At 39.0% G+C, this 21,018-nt stretch overlaps 1 long non-coding RNA gene across 1 annotated transcript in view; it reads right to left on the bottom strand.

Moving 5' to 3' along the window:
* LOC125752513 (uncharacterized) overlaps window positions 1-16,591 on the bottom strand; it is a 101,704-nt gene extending 85,113 nt beyond the window's left edge. The window contains exons 1-2 of the long non-coding RNA XR_007402207.1: window positions 16,164-16,591; window positions 14,866-15,006 (exon numbers count right to left, since the gene is read on the bottom strand). This is a non-coding gene — a long non-coding RNA (uncharacterized LOC125752513). The remainder of the gene's footprint in view (window positions 1-14,865; window positions 15,007-16,163) is intronic.
* Window positions 16,592-21,018: the final 4,427 nt, after the last annotated feature.

Below are 21,018 nucleotides of genomic sequence, written 5' to 3'. Positions count from 1 at the left end.
AGAGAGGCAGAGACACAGGCAGAGGAAGAAGCAGGCTCCATGTAGGGAACCCGACGTGGGACTCGATCCCAGGTCTCCAGGATCACACCCTGGGCTGCAGGCAGTGCCAAATCACTGATCCACCGGGGCTGCCCAAGGATACTGCCTTTAGGATATTTATGTTTAACCAGAATTACAGGTAGGAGCCTGCAACTAATGTGCATTTAATGAAATGTTGTTCATTATATACTTACTAATAAATAAGTGGCTCAGAGGTCATTTAACATCTCTTAACTACCTCCATAATGATTTCAGGTTAAAAATAAAAAACATAAGCATTCTTTTACTTATATACAGATACTTAAGTTGCCACTTTTAACTGACATCTTCAGAGTCAAGGGAAATGGGAGCATTTCTCCATACCATCACAGACTTGCCATGGGATTTTGAGAAAGTTATTTACCCAATCATCACTTCTCTTTCTAGAAATAGATTATGTGATTAAAATAAAGTAACAATGCTTCCAATGTATAATAATTGTAAGTATTTAGGGAATTCTTACAATACGATACACTCACATTAAGATATTGGTTTGAGGGACACCTGGATGGCTCAGCAGTTGAGTGTCTGCTTTTGACTCAGGGTGTGATCCCAGGATCCAGGATAGAGTCCCACATCAGGCTCCCTGCGAGAAGCCTGCTTCTCCCTCCTCTGCCTATGTCTCTGCCTCTCAGTTTCTCTGTGTATCTCATGAATAAATAAATTAAAAAAAAAAAAAAACATTGGTTTGAGGGTTGCCTGGGTGCCTCAGATGGTTAAGCATCTGCCTTTGGCTCAGGTCATGCTCTTGGAGTCCTGGGATCAAGCCCCATGTCAGGTTCCCAGCTCAGCAGGGAGTCTGCTTCTCCTCTCCCTCTGCCTGCCTCTCACCCTGCTTCTGCTTTTTCCATCTCTCTCTCTCTCTCTCTCTCTCAGATTAATAAATAAAATCTTTAAATAAAAAAAAAGATAATGGTTTGAACACCTTAACAGAATCCAACATAACAGGGACTCAAATAAGAATGAAGACTTGTTTTTCCACATAAAAGTCTGAGCTAATAGATAAGAAGGAATGTAGGGTGGCTTTCTTCCATGAGGTCACCAGGGACCTATATTTCACCTATCCTATTGGGTTTTTTTTAAGATTTTATTTATTTATTCATCACACACACACACACCCACACACACACACAGAGGCAGAGACACAGGCAGAGGGAGAAGCAGGCTCCCTGTAGGGAGCCTGACATGGAACTCGATCCAGGGTCTCCAGGATCACACCCTGGGCAGAAGGCAGCGCTAAACTGCTGAGGCACCCGGGGTTGCCCTCACCTATCTTATTGTTCTATTAGATTAGTGATGGAGAAATTATAGTTGGTAGGCTAGACACCTGCTTTTGTAAATAAAATTTTTTGGAACGTAACCATGCTCAATTGTATATCTGCTTTTGAACTATGATGGCAGATCTGCGTAGTTATGATAGAGACTCTATGGCAGGTAAGACTGTAAGTCAAAGTATTTCCTATCAGGCCCTTTAAGAAAATTTGCCAACCCTTGCAGAAAAAAAGTTACTATATGAAGCTCCCAACCACAATTCAAATAATTTACTACTACATTGCAGCTTGTGTGAAAGAGTAAAAAGAGAAGTAAAGATATCTTCCTAAGGCACAGATTATCTCCTTTCACATCCCATTCATCAGGCAGGACATAGTTCTAGGGCCCACCTATGTACAGCTGGAAAATGTTTCTAGCCTGATAACCATGTATCCAACTAAAATCTAGAGGCTCTATTCCTAAAAGGAAGATTGAGGGAATGAGTATCAAAGGCCAATTAGTAGGCACTTTTTTTTTACAAACCACCTCTCTGGCTGCCCAAGTATTAATATATACCCTTCTGATATGTAAGAACACATTTACCTCTTTCCCAAGGGAACCAATACATCCTTTCCCAAGGGAACCAATACATACCTCTTTCCCAAGGGAACCAATACAAGCCAATTACCAATCCCACTTTGCAGTCCAAGGTCTCTGAGTGTTAGGCAGTCCTCTCCATCAAGTTTGGATGTGGTTCCTTTTGGAACACCAACTCATAAACTAAGACATCTAATATGCAGTGGTGTGGCAAAGACATGATAACCATAAAAAAAACTCCAGGTCAGAAAAGGGAAGAATGGGAAATATATAGTAGTCACTGGTCCGTAGCAACTGTCAAATCCTAATAAGCAGAAACTGCAAAGATTCCCTGCCCTTGGGATCCCTGGGTGGCTCAGCAGTTTGGCGCCTGCCTTTGGCCCAGGGAGTGATCCTGGAGACCCAGGATCAAGTCCCATGTTGGGCTCCCTGCTTGGAGCCTGCTTCTCCCTCTGCCTATGTCTCTGCCTCTCTCTCTCTGTCTCTCATGAATGAATAAATAAAATCTTTAAAAAAAAAAAAAAATGGGAATCTTTTTTTTTTCCTGACAGAAAGTAAGTCCCTTCGTTGGCTCACCTGCTCAGCCCTGATTCTGCTATCTGGGAGTTTCTTTCACGCCCATTATCCTCTGTAGCCACATCTGAAGTGAGTATTGGAGACTATGCTCTTCCTGGAGATTGAAAATTTTCCCAGCCTGTTTCCTACTGGTGTGAGCTTGGAGGCCCCAGGGGCTGTTTTAGGGGTTATAAAATCATAGGTTTGTGGCTTCTCGCAGACATTTAAGAGATTTCTCTTAGTGGTGCTCCTGGAGTTGTATAGTGCACAAACTGCAAGGCTGTATGTGATGACCTTTACTCTGATCGAGGTCAAATTCTAGGATGGCTCTTAAGAGACCCATTGGAAGACAGGTAGAAAGAATTAGTCTAGTGAGCCAAGCTTACCAAGAAGAGTTGAAAGTCAGAGTGATGGCTCCAAATACTTTGCAGCTAATATCAGAATCCATCCTGAACCAGCCACAACAGAGCTGTGAGTGCACCCCTGGGGGAAATTTCTGGGCGCTTATAAGTTGAGTGGAGCTCTACCTTTTGGGATCCACAGAGTTTTTGCCGGAGTCCAGCCCTAAACAAGCATTACCCAGAAAGAGGAAACATTTTCTCCTCTCTATCCCTCACCTTCAATACAATGATATGGCATTAATATAAAAATTTTACTCTTCCCTCCAAGCAAACTAAAAATTCCCCTTGGCTATGAGTTCTTCTCATATCCAGATCAGAATTAATCAATTCCTCCTCAGGGCTCAAGTAGCATTTACAAAGTGTGATCATTTAGTGGTTGATTCTAGTTACTTAATTTTCCTATGACTTAGTTTCTTCCTGGAAATAATAGTAAAGATTTCATAGAATTATTATAAGAATTAGATTTGTTAACATTTGGGAAACATTTGAACAATTCCTGTTACAAGTGGGAAAGCACTTGATAAAATTTGGCTATGATTATTATCATGAGCTAGTGAATTCTATTTTTTGTATAAGCAATTTGGACTGTGTTTCTATAATTTCCAACTTAAAGTGGCCTGATTCAGTTTTGCTTTGTAAGAAACTGCTAAGAGACAAGAACCAATCCCTCATACTTGGCTGGCTCAGTTGGTTAAGCATCTTTGGCTCAATTCATTATCCCAGGGTTGTGGGATCAAGCCCCATGTCAGGCTCCCTACTCATGGGGAGCCTGCTTCTCCCTCCCCTTCCTACTCATGCTCTCTCTCACTAACTCACACACACCTTCTCTCTCTCTCAAATAGATAAGTAAAATCTTTTTTTAAAAAAAAGATCCAATCCCTCAACATAAGCTCATTTTTTCACTTCGAATTATACTGAACTGTGCAAAATTTGTTTTCAAGACATTTAATATGAAGGAAATCTAAAATTTTTAATTGCATACGGAACCTGTTATGCCTTATGTTCAACACACAGTGTGGACATTGTTAGCTACCTAACCAAATCCATTACCTTCCTGACAGAACCCTGATGGGTTCAAGGATATATATCCCCATCTACATTACACAAACCTGATTCACTCTCAGCTTTGGGAATAATTCTAAATTATCTAAAGCAATGGTTTCCAGTCAGGGTGATTTTACCTCCCAGGGGACATCTGCAATGTCTAGAGACATTTTGGTTGTCATAACTGGTGGGAGGGTGCTGCTAGGGTAGAAAACCAGTGCAATGCAAAGGATAGCCTTTCACAATAATTATTCCCTACAAAATGCCAATAGTGCCAAAATTAAGAAATCCTGTCTAAAGGGAATCCCACCCTTCTTATGAGTGGGAATAATATGTGATCCAATTCTAATCAATGAAATATGAGAAAAGGTTTTCTAGATGCTTTAGGGAAAGCTTTTCATCTATTCTAAGAAGATCAGGAGTTCCCCCTGCCCCCATCACATGCCAACTTAGTAAACAGTCTAATCCCTCCAGCAGCCATCCTCTAACCATAAGAGAAAACTACCTGAGGATTAAAAGAGAACAGAGCAGAGGAGTCTGTGTAGCTCAGTCAGTTAAGTGTCCAACTCTTGGTTTCACAGGGTTATGAGAACAAGCCCCATGTCAGGCTCTGCACTCAGCTTTATCTGCTCCAGAGTCTCTCGCCCTTTGCCTTTCCCTCCCCCACCTCCCCATTCCTACTGGTGTGTGCTCTCTCTTCCTCTCAAATAAAAAAAATAAATCTTTTGAAAAAATAAAGCTAAAATAAAATAGAACAGAGCAATATGAAGAACCTCTGATTCTTGATGACCTACTGAAACCACTGGACCTACTTTGCCACTGGAGATTCTCTTATGTAAACTAACACACTTCCTCATTTTTGAAGTCTGTTACATATTCCATGAATTATGTCAAAATCAAGTTTTTATTAAATACCTACCATACCAAGGATAGTATTAGGCACTGAGAATATAAGACAGTCAGTTGGCCCATTGTAGAATTTCCATTCTAAAACAGGGCATGTATCTCCAAAGAAATAATTATAGTATGTACTACAATAGAGATAGGTGCAATGTGAGCCTAATGGAATAAATATTAATTTCCTTGTCTGAGAAATCAAGTCTGTCTCCCTTACTAGCTAGATTCCTTAGGAGCAGAGATTCAAATTGTTTTCATCTTTTGGTTCTCAATATTTGGCATGATTCCTTGTACACAGATGTTCAATAATATTTGGTTAATATAGTCAAAAGGAACATTTCTGCTAGGTTCTCGGATGTGCCTGTTGATTTTTTATAGGTTAAGAGTTCAAATGCAATGCATGTATATCCATTAATATTTCCTCCTATTTTGTCTCCAGCCTTATCTAGTGTGCATGTGTATGTATTTGTTGTGCTTTCAAAATGTGTTTAAGGTACCTTAAAATGTAAAATAGTGACATATCTGAATAGACACTTTTCCAAAGAAGACACACAAATGGCTAACAGATCATCAGGAAAATGCAAATCAAAACCACAATGAGATATTACCTCATATCTGTTAGAATAGCCATTATCAAAAAGTCAAAATATAACAAATGTTGGCGAGGATATGGAGAAAAGAGAATCTTTGTGCACTCTTGATGTGTATATAAATTGGTGCCACCATTATGAAAAACAATTTAGAGGTTACTGAAAAAATGAAAAATAGAACTACCCTAGGAGAGCCAGCAATCTCACTTCTGGGTATATATCCAAAGGAAATAAAAATCACTATCTTGAAGAGACATTGGCACCCACTGAGAGGCTTTAGCCCAAGGAATATAATTGTAGATTCACTTTAGCCTGAAATACTAGGAATACAGGACCCAGAGAAATCAATGGAATTAAGGAACAGGGATCCCTGGGTGGCGCAGCGGTTTAGCGCCTGCCTTTGGCCCAGGGCGTGATCCTGGAGACCCGGGATCGAATCCCACGTCGGGCTCCCGGTGCATGGAGCCTGCTTCTCCCTCTGCCTGTGTCTCTGCCTCTCTCTCTCTCTATCTCTCACTGTGTGCCTATTATAAATTAAAAAAAAAAATTAAAAAAAAAAGGAATTAAGGAACATTAACCAACGTACCTCCTTAAGAATCCCTGTAAAGATAAATATTGATTTTAAGATGTGCTGATGATGTGATGAATGCACTGAGCATGAGCTATTTTCTGATGGGTGTGCCAGGAACAGTGAAAATGACACTTCAAAGCACAGATCAATAAACTTGTTTTTAATGCATCTCTAGCTGCCACGTTTGAAATTACATGTTTTTATCCTTACAAAGAAAACTAGAATAATCCTTCAAGATTTTCCAAGTTTAAGACTGTCTACTCCTTCCTTCTACTACTTCCCTTCCCACATTATGGACTTGAATTTTGTCTGTTTACTCTGATTAGTGATTTTCAGTTTAAACCATGTCTCTATCTTATTCATTCATTCATTTGTTGATAAAATTGTATATATTTAAGTGTACAACATGATGTTTTGTTATAAGTATACATTATGAATATGAAATGATGTTCAAAACCAAGCTAATTAACTTATCCATTACCTCCTATAGTTATGATGAATATGTGTATGTAGTAAAATCTGCTCTCCACAAATTTCAAGTACACAGTACATTATCATTAGCTATAATCACCATGCTGTACATCAGGTCTCCAGAACTTACCCATTTTATAACTGAAATTATATATTTATTATATATATTACACTGCTTTACACATTCCTCCTAACATGTAAAGAAGTATTAACATCATTACTGCATGTGCGCTAAAAACCCAAGTCTTCTGTTCCCTTGGGACAGAACGTTGCATGTGGGGTGGATGATCAAGTTTCTGTGACCCATGTCAGTTACACAGCAAAGCCAGATCCCATAGCAAAATCCCACAAAATGGAAATCAAACTTAAATTTCTTTATTAGCATTGTGTAAATAAATCTGGATGTGTTTAACTTTGAAAAAAATGTAATATATATTATTTATAACTGTAATATATATTATTTATAACTGAATTTGTACCCTTTGATCAATATCTCCCCATTTCCCTGCCTCTAGCATCTGGTAACCACTATTCTACTCTCTGTTACTATGAGTTTGATATATATATATTTTTAGAATCCACATGTAAGTGATACCAGACAATATTTGTCTTTTTCTGTCTGGCTTATTTTACCTAGCATAATACCCCCAGGTTCACTTATATTGTTGCAAATGACAGGATTTCCTTCTTTTTAAGGCTGAATAATATTCCAGTGTGTATATACATACACACAAATATGTATATATGTACAAAAATATGTATGTACAACTTTCTTGATCCATTCATTTGCTGATGGATATTAATGTTGTTTCCATACCTTGGCTATTGTGAATAATGCTGCAGAGAACACAGGAGTATAGACATCTTTTCAAGATAATGGTTTCAACTCCTTAGGGTATATATCCAGAAATGGGATTGCTGAATAAGAAAGCTATTTTTAGGGCAGCTTGGGTGGCTCAGCGGTTTAGCGCTGCCTTCGGCCCAGGGCATGATCCTGGAGACACGGGATCGAGTCCCATGTCGGGCTCCCTGCATGGAGCCTGTTTCTCCCTCTGCCTGTGTCTCTACCTCTCTGTCTCTCTGTTTCTCATGAATAAATAAATAAAATCTTTAAAAAAATGAGTTATAAATAATAGCAACCTATTCTTTAAGGAAAATATATGTAACCATAAAAATAGCTTTTTTAAAAAAAGATTTTATTCATTTATTCCCGAGAGACAGAGAGAGAGAGAGAGAGAGAGAGAGAGAGGCAGAGAGAGAAGCAGGCTCCCTGCAGGGCACCCAATGCAGAACTCAATCTCAGGACCCCGGGATCATAACCTGACCTGAAGGCAGATGCTCAACCACTGAGCCACCAGACATCTTCATTTTTTTTTAAGATTTTATTTATTCATTAGAGACACAGAAAGAGGCAGAGACATAGGCAGGGGGAGATACAGGCTCTCTGAACAATTTAAATGAGTTTAAGCCAAAAAGCAAATGAGCAGCTTGTCTGAAAAGTTCAAATACAGCTGTATCCTGAAGCCAGACCAATACTGGTGACTTTTATTTTCTCCGTGTCCCCACCCTACTCCTATTTGTTAGTTTTCTCCTAATATAAGACAGCCCCCATGAGGTTTGAGAAGATTTCCATGTGTGGCTTCCATGCTGTATTCTAACCTAGCAACTTCTCCATTATGGCCAAATGAATGAGGCCCTAGGAATTGTAGCCCATCAGAATCACAGGAAGTAGAGAAGAGGTAGTTCCTATAAAGAAGAGATGCTGGATTGAAAAAAAATGTTTAATGGCCAGTATAGTAAGAAAGTATAACATCACATAAATCATATTGCTCCAGAACGTTTTTAGGCCCATATACAGTGCCTGTAACAATTTGTGTTCTACCAAGGTTGAGAAGGTTGGTGGCAAGGGGAAACATTGGCCTTCTGTCCTAGAACTAGTTACCTTGCATCATGAGAATGTACTTGTGTTATGCTAACCTTACAGGCTACATGTTCCACAGATCAACTCTTCTATTTTGCTGTTATCTCAGATAACATGCTTAGCTCCTATTCTGAGTATATCATGTGTGAGACAGGATAAATGGGCCCTAATATGGCAGCAGTTCTTTTCTAAAGCACATTGAAATCCTGGGAAGACTGGGGTTATAGCCTATGCTCCAGTGAGTCTGTTAAGATTACTCATGATGACTCTAGGCTATGTTTGGAACTCTTTCTGAAGTGAATAAACAGATGGCCAGCAGTGGCTAAAATTGAAAGTAGTTTTTAAAATGCTGAGAATCAATTACTTTCATATCCTCCAAGCTTAAATATCCTTCAGAAATGACTGGACAATATTTACTAAGAAACATGTGCCTTCTGGAATGAATTCAGCTCAAGGAGAGCAAATGTGCTGTAATATTCTAAGACATGAATTCAAAGTGATATGAAAAAAATTACTGGTTTCATATCCCTATCACAGAAGTCTTGAGGCATAATTAATTGATGATGATTGCTTTAGAAATATTCTGAGCCAAGACTTCACCAAAAAAGAAAAGTATTTTTCTCATCAGCTTTCTAATAGCACTATTATTCACAAGAAATTCACAGGAATGGGCATGTGATATCTTAGAAAAGTGATCCATTTAGGGTATGCTTGAGCCAGAAACAGCAAAATGGTGGGAAAGGCAAGTTTCTGAATCCTAGAAACTATGCCAGTAGGATTTTTGGAGGGCCAAAAAAAGATAGTGAATCAGCCAGTCCAGCTGTGAGAATGCAGCTGTGAGTTTGCTGAAGGAAATGATGAAGTAGAAGGCAAGCTCATCAAATGACATGCCACCAAGCTGAGAGCAGTATTAGCACAGTGGAGGACAAAATAAGTATTTCCAATGACTTTAAATTAGAGACTTGGATCTAAGAAAAAAACTTCAACAAGACTAGTCACAAATTAGCATCAAATAAAAATCTATAGGAGCAACATAGGCTGTAGGCAGAAGTTGTGGAGCAGTGGAACAAGGTATATCACACTCTAATGGAGAGTTTAGAGTATGTAGAAAGTATCTTGTTCAAATTAATTCACAGATTTAAAAACAAACAAACAAAAAATAGGTCTTGCCCAGAGAAGATGTTTCAATTGTCTCTACTTAACAAATTACCCCCCCCCAAAAAAAAAACTAGTGCCTTAAAATTGCTTATTTGCTCACAATTCTGTAATTTGGGCAAGGTTTGTTACTGTCCCACATGGTGTCAGCTGGGGTGGCGCAACTATGACTAGAGAATCAACTTCCAAGATGGCCTTACTCACAGGCTGGCAAGTTGGTATAACTGTCAGTTAGAAGATTAGCTGGGGCTGTTGGCTAGAGTCTGGTTCTCCTCCCCATGGCCTCTCCATGTGGCTACGTTGGGCTCATGGAGAGGCCATGTGGAAGACAACTGCTCACAGATGGCAGTCTCAGGGTAAACATATTACACAGCAGCTGGCTTTCCCCAGAAAGCTAAGTCTTCTTAAGGCTTAAGCCTGGAACAAGCACAGTGTTACTTCCTCTGAATTCTATTGGTTAAAGTGTGGCCAGTCCAGATCCAACAGAACACCACACAGGTGCACGAATATAGGAGGCATGGTTCAGCTTACCACAGAGGAGATGTGACTTGTACAAAGTTAACTATATGCTACTATTAGAGGAAAAATTGATGCTAATAAGCCCATAAAATAAAGCAAAGGGGAAGAGAGAAAGAGGATTGCTTTGTATGGCTGCAAAAGAAGAGAAAAAAATAAAGGAAAACAAACATAAATAGTAAAATAATGATCCTATTATAAGGACCCTGGTCAAATCTCAGCTTCACAATTTAAGAGAAACCTGAAATTTTTAGAGATAAGTCAGAGGGGAACAGTAATTAGGAGTGGAAGATAGGAAAACAAAACTTATGAAAACTTTTTAAAAATAAAGTTATATAGCCTGAAGAAAAGAAGACTGTAGTGTGACTTGATGATGAATTTCAAAGCAGTGTATCAACATTTACCACCAATCTCTATGCTCTCAGAACAGGAAAAGAGGATATCTATTTAAATTGATCATATAAGATTCAGGCTAAAGAATTTCCCAGAATATATGATGGACTATAAAAATTAGAAATAAAAATTTCAGTTGAGCATCCAACTCTTCATTTCAGCTTGGGTCACGGTCTCACAGTCTCTGGGTCATGCGGTCGAGCTCGTGTGGGGCTCCATGCTCAACACAGAGTCTGCTAAGGTTTCTCTCTCTCCCTCTCCCTCTGCCCCTCCCTGCTCTTGCTCTCTCTCTCTCTCTCTCAAATAAGTAAATAAATCTTTAAAAAACAAAACAGGAGGACCACTGACCTGGGGAGATAAAATAGTGATTATGAGCACCAGGTCCAGAGTTGGACTCACTGCAAGTTTCTTAACAATGTAAACACTAAGGTTTTGATCTGTAAAATGGGGATAAATAGTAGCTAACTCACATTCTATTTTGCAATTGCCATATGGATCCATTTGACCCTTTAAAAATCAAAGATAGGGATCCCTGGGTGGCGCAGCGGTTTGGCCCCTGCCTTTGGCCCAGGGCGCGATCCTGGAGACCCGGGATCGAATCCCACGTCGGGCTCCCGGTGCATGGAGCCTGCTTCTCCTTCTGCCTATGTCTCTGCCTCTCTCTCTCTCTCTCTCTCTGTGTGACTATCATAAATAAATAAAAATAAAAAAAATAAAAATAATAAAATAAAAATAAAAATCAAAGATAAATTACGGGATATTAGTTGATCTTATTTTTCGTATATCTTGAAATATTCTGCTATTTCATCAACCTTGGAATAAGTTTATCATTACCAACTAATTATTCTCAACCATGATTTTTAAAAAGATTAAAATAAAAAAACAATGGAAGAAATATTAAATTACCAAGAAGTATGTGCAATGGTGGAATATAATAACATTCTTCAGCTTCTTTTTCTTTTCCTTCAGTTTCTTATTGTACTGACCAAAGTATTGAATCATCTTTCAAGAAGGCATAAAAGATATAGGAAAGACTATCTTTGAGTCTTTTTTTTTTAACTTTTTTTTTAAATAACCTTGAAAAATTTGAACGTTCAAGTTTAGGAGGTAAGAGAGTTCAGGGAAGGAAAAATAATACTTCATATGGTACACATGACAACAAAGAAAAATGGTAAATGAATAATTAAGGTTTAGGAAACACGCCCCTTAATTACCTAGAAACCTCTCAGCTAGATTGTAAACACACGGAGAGGGCTTTTATAATTTTTTTATTCTCCCCAAGCTGGGCTGTGCTGGGTTCATAGTATTCTTTTAATAAATGATTGATTAATTGAAAGAAATGGACTCAAGTCAGTCCTTCGTGTCAGTAAAGTGGAATGGCCAGAAATAACAAATCTTGTAGTCCAATTAACCTGGGTTCTAATTCCTGTTCTGCCATTTAACTAGACATTTTACCTTAACTTACCCCCTCGGAACCTCAATTTCAAGATCTATGAAAGAGAAGCAGTAACAGTATCTACCTCATAAGACTGATATAATACTAAGAGAGCTAATACAAGTGAGATATTTAGAGTGGTCAGTACGTGTTAGCCTCTTTTTCTTTTTCTGTTAACAGTTATTTTTCACTAGCACAGAAATCAAATGTTCAAAACCAAATGTCAACAGCATTAAAACAATAGTCTCATATGACTACTTTTTTCAAGAGCAGAAGCCAGCTTTTCACTTATTGTTATGATTTACGATGGGATTACATTTATCAAGGGAATGAATTTAAAATCTGGAACTGGTTTTTCCCTTAATAAACCAAGCAAAAGAGCTCCTTATGACAGGCAAATTATATCTTTTAAAAGCAAAAGGGAAGAATATAATTCCCTTTATCATGTGAAAAGGACTAGCACTCATAAACTTTGAAACTTTTTCAGGATCAACTTGATAGAATGAATACACAACAGAAAGGTTATAATATTCTTTTCTACTTCCTCATGCTTAATAAAAATGAAACTTAGAAAATAATATCATGTTTTTTTCAAGATTGCTCTTTACTAGGTGAGAATAATATTAATAATAGTATTGAGGGATCCCTGGGTGGTGCAGTGGTTTGGCGCCTGCCTTTGGCCCAGGGCACGATCCTGAAGACCCGGGATCGAATCCCACATCGGGCTCCCGGTGCATGGAGCCTGCTTCTCCCTCTGCCTGTGTCTCTGCCTCTCTCTCTCTCTCTCTCTCTCTCTCTGTGACTATCATAAATAAATAAATAAAAATTTAAAAAAATAATAGTATTGATAATGATAATAATGACAGCACTTAATAAGCACCATAAGTGTTCCACATGAATTATCTCATTGAATTATCATACTGATTCATATTATATACTTAAAAAAAAGACGCATGAGCAATTTTAAGAAGTTGATTCAAAGAATAAGAAGGGTGAATGAGACAGAAATTGTGATGAGCCACCCAGATCCCTCATCATTGAAGGACTTGCTACTCCACCTGCTAGGAGAACTGTTGGCAGATAGCCCTACCCTGCATTAACACCTTTCAGAAATTGTCTCAATCAGCTATCAGCTGTCTGCCAGCCCCTTCCAGGATTGCCTGAGAAGCAGAGAGCATCTTTGCTGGAAACTATGCCCCTTCCAGGTTGGCCCACATCCAATGACTAACTGTTGCAAGAGTACAAAGTCTTGGCCATCTAGGGCCAACTTAGGGCAACTCTGAAGGGCCAGTCTAGCTTCAGAGCTGTTTGTGGGGTAGGCTGGGATTGTGGTTGGTGCATATCACAGCTGGACTTATCCCTCTGCTTCCTTCCTCATGTTTTGACAAGTTTTGATCCCAAGGGCTCTGCTTAATAAACATCCTTCATGCTCATCTCTGTCTCAGAGTCTGTGGCCTGGGAAACCCAATTGCAACACTGCAAGTACACTACTAATAAAAGGCTACTTTCACTCACACAAAAGATCTATCTTTAATAATATGTTATTAAATTTACTTATCATAAAATATGGAATCCCAGGCAATTTATATTATGCTTAGTCTTATTCTGTACACTTCCATAGCCTGCAGGTTGGAGGAAAGATGGCCATGGGATAGCTATGCTCTGACAGAGCACAGAGCTAGTTCTAGCATACAGAGTGGGTAAATATTGGGAAACAAAACTTGTCAGACTGAAGGTGATAACTGATCCCTTAACCAAAATAAAATCAAAATAAAGAAAAGTAGGATCTTCCTCTGGAAAAAAGGACAAATCTAAGTGATACATTCTGATTGGGAAAATTTTAATTACAGAAATTTTATAAAATTAAAAAGGAAAAATACACTCTTTCCTCACACTTCAGTCTTTGTCCCATTTCCCAGAGGTAGTCACTATTGGTTTGGTGTGCATCATTTCCAGACTTTTTTCCATGAGTATTTAATTATAGGTGTACATATGTTTGAATATGAATTTTTAATAAAAGTGGAATTTATGGTATGTGCTGCTCAGCAACTGACATTATGGAAGTAATCTGCTTTACTCAAACTACTGATTTAAATGTTAATCACATCAAAAAACCACCTTCACAGCAACATCTAAGATTGGTGTTTGGCCAAACATCTAAGCATCACAGACTAGCCAAGTTGACGCATAAAATTAATCATCACAAGACCACCTCTTGTCAAGTTGGCACTCTTTAAACCATACTTAATATATAAATAAAGATAACAAGTGTCTTTGGGGCACCTGGCTAGCTCAGTTGGTAGAGCATGTGATTCTTGATCTTGGAGTCATGAAATCAAGCCCCATGTTGGATATAGAGCTTACTTTAAAATTTTTTTAAAATTTTTTTCTTAAAAATAATGTCTTAGTTCATGCCACTTACCAAAGTACCATAGACTGAGTGGCTTATAAACAACAGAAATTTCTCATAGTTCTGATATTTGGAAATCTGAGAACAAGGTGCCAGCATGGTTGATTTCTAGTAAGAACCCTCTTCTGGTTGCTGACATTTTTTTTTTTTAAGTAAGCTCTACACCCAATGTGGGACTTGAATTCACAAGCCCAAGATCAAGAGTTATATACTCTAGTTACTGAGTGAGCCAGGCCTTCTAGACTGCTGACTTCTTGTATCCTCATATGGCAGAGAGCAGGGAAGAAAGGTCTCTTAAGACTCTTATAAGGGCACTAATGCTATTCATGAGGACTTCACCCTCATGACCCAATCATAATTACCTCCCAAAGGCCCCATTTCCTAATACCATCACAGAGTTTCAACATATTAGTTTAGGGAAGAAACAAGCACTCAGTCCATAACAAATGGTTATACTTCCACCTAAAATGATACAACTAACTTTTGTACAACTGAAAAAACATTAACCTTTTCCCCAGATGAAGATGCAAAGTTTTTGGGTGATGTTCACTCTTCTTAATAGCATATAACTCGGGGATACCTGGGTGGCTCTGTGGTTTGGCGCCTGTCTTTGGCCCAGGGCGGATCCTGGACTCCCGGGATCGAGTACTGCGTCAGGCTCCTCGTATGGAGCCTGCTTCTCCTTCTTCCTGTGTCCTTGCCTCTCTCTCTCTTCCTCTGCCTATCATAAATAAATAAATAAATAAAATCTTAAAAAAAATAGCATATAACTTAGGGATGCCTGGGTGGCTCAGCGGATGAGCCTTTGGCTCAGGGAGTGATCCTGGGTCCGGTGAACAAGTCCCACATTAGGCTCCCTGCAAGGAGCCTGCTTTTCTCTCTGCCTCTGTCTCTCTCATGAATAAATAAATAAATCTTTTTTAAAAAATCATATAACTTAAATATTATGATATAAAGTCAGTTTTATATAATATGATAAGGGAAGAAAACAAAGATACTTGCTACACACATACATACACATAAACATATTCATAACATAATAAAGAAAAAATACTCATGATAATTATAGACCTCATTATTACTGATCATGTGGTCATACCTAGTATTTAAAACTATTCTTCTACTCTTGGGATCCCCGGGTGGCTCAGCGGTTTAGCATCTGCCTTCAGCCCAGGACCTGATCCTGGAGATCCGGGATCGAGTCCCACATCAGGCTCCCTGCATGGAGCCTGCTTCTCCCTCTGCCTGTGTCTCTGTCTCTGTGTCTCTCATGAAAAAATAGATAAGATATTTAAAAATAAATAAATAGGGATCCCTGGGTGGCGCAGCGGTTTGGCGCCTGCCTTTGGCCCAGGGCGCGATCCTGGAGACCCGGGATCGAATCCCACATCGGGCTCCCGGTGCATGGAGCCGCTTCTCCCTCTGCCTATGTCTCTGCCTCTCTCTCTTTCTCTCTCTGTGACTATCATAAATAAATAAAAAAAAAAAATTAAAAAAAAAAATAAATAAATAAATAAATAAATAAATAAAACTATTCTTCCACTTTCTATTTTGTATTCCCTTTGTCCTCAGCAAGCACCTCAGCTAAGATGGGGTAACTTAAACCTTCAATCCTAAGGGGTTTTACCAGGTGGGGTAATTTAAACCTTCATTCCTAATTGGTCTGGGTCATCTCTGCTTCTACCTGAATGGAGTTGTTGTAGTTTTCCGTTAACTTTAACTACATGGTAATAACAAGAGATAGCCAGGGATGCCTGGCTGGCTCTGTCAGTAGAAAATACAACTCCCGATCTCGGAGTTATAAGCTGAAGCCCCCATGTTGGCTGTAGCAAATACTAAAAAAAGAAAAATTAAATTAGAAAAAAAGGCCCAATATACCTTTCTTCCCCTCCATTGTGAAGTAGCAGTCCAATTTCCCCTTGGTAATCAAGATCAATCACTTCATCCAGCGCAGAACTCCATTCTTTGCCCATTTAGAGGCATGGGGAACCCAAAGTGGCCAGATGGCAGTCTTAACTTCCAATTCAGTGGAATTATTGTTGGGTCTTCTAGTAAAGGCATTCTTCTATTTGGAACCAAGACCTCTAGGCCAGGAGTGCATGAGGTCATAAGGACAGGAAAGAAAAACTTTACTAGGGGTAAAAGTGAGTGGTTCCACTCTGGTTTCCACCCCTTGATTCCTGGACCCATGAATCCTGGCTATGGAAGAACAGCAGAATATATAGAGCATATAGAACCTCTCAGAGAATCTTGTGCTAGCCCTACAAGATATTGCCACCTAGCTGGCACTGTAACTGAGTATTCAAAAGGCCATTCCAGCATTCTATGAAGCCAGCTGCCTCATAATGGTGAGGAACACAATAAGACCAGTAAATTCCATGAGCATGGGCCCACTGTCACACTTCTTTGGCTGTGAAGCAAGTTCCTTGATCAGAAGCAGTGCTGTTGGGATCCCTGGGTGGCGCAGCGGTTTAGCGCCTGCCTTTGGCCCAGGGCGCGATCCTGGAGACCCGGGATCGAATCCCACGTCAGGCTCCCGGTGCATGGAGCCTGCTTCTGTCTCTGCCTGTGTCTCTGCCTCTCTCTCTCTCTCTCTCTTTGTGACTATCATAAATAATAAATAAAAAAAAATTAAAAAAAAAAGAAGCAGTGCTGTTAAAAAAAAAAAGGCAGTGTTGTGTGAAATACCATGATAATAGAAAAGGTATTCTACTTTTTTTTTTTATTTTTTATTTTTTTGGTATTCTACTTTTGATTGAAGGATTACATGCAGGGAAGGCAAATCTAGATTCAGAGTGTCTATTCCAGTAAGAACAAAGTGCTGCCCCTTCTGTGATGGAAGTGGCCCAATATAATCAACCTGTTAGCAGGTAGGTGGCTGATCACTCCAGGAAATGATGCCACACTGGGGGAGCAGACTAAGGACTCAGCAGTGGTCCTAGCCAGGTTAGCTATGGTGAAGTCCATGCTATTTAGCCTATGAACAATTTCTATCCCTGCCACCATGGACACTTTGTTCATGAGCCCATTGCACAATAACAGGGGTGGCTTGGGAAAGAGGCTGACTGGAATCCACAGAATAGGTCATCCTATCCATTTGGTTATTAAAGTCCTCCTCTACTAAGGACATACATTGGTGAACATTCACATGACACAAATATCTTCATATTTTTCACCCAATCATCAAGATCTATCCACATACCTCTTCCCCCAATCTCTTTGCTACCAATTTTCTAATTATTGTCTTTCCAAGTCTCTTACCAGCCAGCCAAACCATTGGCCACAATCCATGAATTAGCATATAATCATTAATCTGGCTGTTTTTACTTCAAAGCAAAATGAACAACCAGGTGCACTGCTTAACATTTTGCCCACTGAGAGAATTTTCCTTCATCATTGTCCTTCATTTCCCATGTTCATTTTCAAGTGATGCCTACATATCACACAGAACTACCTATAAACCAGGCCTACAATTTTGCTTCTTCTGTCAACTCATTGTAGGAAAGAGGCACCAGCTGAGAAAGAAAAGGTAATGTAGTAGAAGTAGGGATACTTTTATATCTGTAGTATAAATTTAGGTCATTCATTTTAACAGCTGGATAGTATTTCATCTTATCCTTGTACCATAATACAACTATCCCATTGTAATGGGTTTTTAGTTGCCTCCAATTTTTTTCTTTTAAAATGTTCCAGAGAATGAATGAACATATATATCCTTAGGTACTCGTGAGATTTCCATAAAAATTAGATAATAGAAACAGATAAGGTATTAACTGTGACAACTAGATTTGCTACCCTAGAACAAAGATGCATCCACATCAAGAAGCTCAAAGAATCATTTTGAAATCTATTACAAATATCCCCAACCACTCAGAAAAGAAACTAATGAGACTCTCAAGAGAATGTGTATTTTATCACTTGATATTGTTGCACTAACATTTAAACCAATATAGGTGGGGATCCCTGGGTGGGTCAGCGGTTTGGCGCCTGCCTTTAGCCCAGGGCATGATCCTGTAGTCCCAGGATCAAGTCCCACATTGGACTCCTGGCATGGAGCCTGCTTCTCCCTCCTCCTGGGTCTCTGCCTGTCTCTTTCTCTCTCTCTCTCTCTCTCTCTCTCTCTGTCTATCATAAATAAATAAATCTTTTAAAAATAAATAAACCAATATAGGTTAAAACCAACTGTTTTTGTCCACAGTTTTGAGTTGACTTAGCAGTTATTGTCACCAAATGAATTTTGGGTATTCAACAGTCAGAATATAGTCCACATTATTTGAAAGTCTTCTGTTGGCTGCTTCCACATATTACCAAGTAGATCAGTTAGCTATTCAGTATTTTCTGATGATTGTTTCTATCCCAAGAGATGGTCCAATCCTACAGTTATTTAAGGACCACACTCTAAATTCAATGAATAACTTATTCTTATTTCCACATAATAATATATATTTTCTAACTTTGCCAAACTAGTGATCTTAACAATTTATAGTTTATAAGTCAAAGAAATTCATTCCATCCCAGCCAAGAGTATAATTTTCTTCCAGTTTTTTTTTTTTTTAAGATCTTATTTATTTATTCATGAGAGACACACGCAGAGAGAGGCAGAGAAACAGGCAGAGGGAGAAGCAGGCTCCATGCAGGGAGCCCGAACTGAGACTCGATCCCGGGTCTCCAGGATCACACCCTGGACTGAAGGCGGCGGTAAAATGCTGAGCCACCGGGGCTGCCCTCCAGTTTCTTTTATGAAGGACTTCTAACCTCCATATTTGAGTGTTTAGTTATATTTCATTTGTGTAAGATGAGAATAGTCCTCTCATACAGAGGTAGCTAAAATGTGTATCTCTATTTACAGTCCACGGACTTAGTAGAGATTTTATCTCTGAATCACATGGCAAAAACTTCAGGCAAAGCGCTTTACGTCTTTGTCAGTTTCAAAAGAAACCAATGTTCAGACTAAAGGTAATCTTTTCTTCAGTGGATCATCTATAAGCAGAGGCTGCTTGTTACTCACAAAAACTTACAAGTGAACCACCTTGTAAAAATAGCTTAAATTCCATCATTGGGATTTTATTTAGAGTCTTTAAAGCTTTTCAGTCTACTAAAAAAATCTCTTAAGATACAAATTCTTGGGAGAGTTAATCCCTTAAGCCAAGAGATCCATCTTCATTAAATAATTTAGAAATGAGACGTGGGATTTGGGCAAAAAGATATAATCAGAAAGAGAAAGAAGGCCATTGACTCAAAAAATTTTGCCTATTTTACAATTTTACTAGTAGTCTATTCTATTCTCATTACATTTCTGGTAATAAATAAATCAGAAAAATAAATCCATACTGACTTAGGCTTGTATATTAATTTATCCTTTAAAACATTTCAAACTATGGATCTGATAACTGATAGAGAATGCCTTATAGATATCTCTTCTCTTAGACACACTTTCTTTTCAACTCATGAACTTTCTTTTTCTTTATTTTTTTTTTTAAGATTTTATTTATTTATTCATGAGAGACACAGAGAGAGATTGAGAGGCACAGACACAGGCAGAGGGAGAAGCAGCCTCCATGCAGGGAGCCTGATGTGGGACTCGATCCCAGGTCTCCAAGATCACACCCTGGGCTGAAGGCGGCACTAAACCGTTGAGCCACCTGGCTGCCCAATGAACTTCCTATATATACCTTGTTCCTTCCAGAAATCATCAATACTTGCCAACTCTGGAGAATGGACCCCTTTTTATTCTCCCATCCCTCTGGAGCTAATCATTATCTTAACTCTTATCATGATCATGTATTTGCTTTCCTTTAGTTTTACTACCCGTGTGTATCCTTAAATAAAAGAATTTAGTTTTGTCTATATTTGAACTCTATAGATATGGAATCATCTATATGTATTCTTTTTTGTTGCTCCACATTGTTGCCGATAACTCCATATTGTTGTTTACAGCTGTATTTTGCTCATTTCCATTTCTGCATAATTTTCCAATTTATAAGATACTTCAATTTATTCCTCCATTATACAGTTAATAGATATTTATGATGTTTCCATTTGGGGGCTACTATGAACAGTGCTGTTATTATAAGCACTGTTAGGGAAGCCTGGGTGGCTCAGCGGTTGAGTGCCTGTCTTTGGCCCAGGCCATGATCCTGGGTTCCCGGGATCGAGTCCCACATTGGGCTCCCTGCACAGAGCTTGCTTCTCCTTCTGCCTATGTCTCAGCCGTTCTCTCTCCCTGTGTCTCTCATGAATAAATAAATAAAATATTTTTTAAAAAAGCACTGTTGGGGATCCCTGGGTGGCGCAGCGGTTTGGTGCCTGCCTTTGGCCCAGGGCGTGATCCTGGAGACCTGGGATCGAATCCCGCGTCGGGCTCCCGGTGCGTGGAGCCTGCTTCTCCCTCTGCCTGTGTCTCTGCCTGTCTCTCTCTCTCTCTCTCTGTGTGACTATCATAAATAAATAAAAATTTTAAAAAAAAGCACTGTTAAACATGAACTCTGATAAACATAAGCACACAGTATATTCCTAGGTGTGAAATTGTTGTGTCATAGAATATGAGTGTCTCAACTTTACTTGGTAATGCAAACTAATTTCCAAAGTGGTTGTGCCAACTTACACTGCTACCAGAAATGTGTGAGAGCTACTATTGCTCTTATCCTGACCAACCCCAAATTTTTCTAATTTTCAAAAATCTGGTCAGTATAAAAAAGCATCCTACTTATCTTCATAGCCCTGATTAGAAATG

Source organism: Canis lupus, chromosome 15 (genome assembly GCF_003254725.2).
Source record: "Canis lupus dingo isolate Sandy chromosome 15, ASM325472v2, whole genome shotgun sequence".
Lineage (NCBI taxonomy): Eukaryota > Metazoa > Chordata > Mammalia > Carnivora > Canidae > Canis > Canis lupus.
The sequence above is the reverse complement of the archived record's forward strand: the minus strand, read 5'-3'. Positions and strand labels throughout refer to the sequence as shown.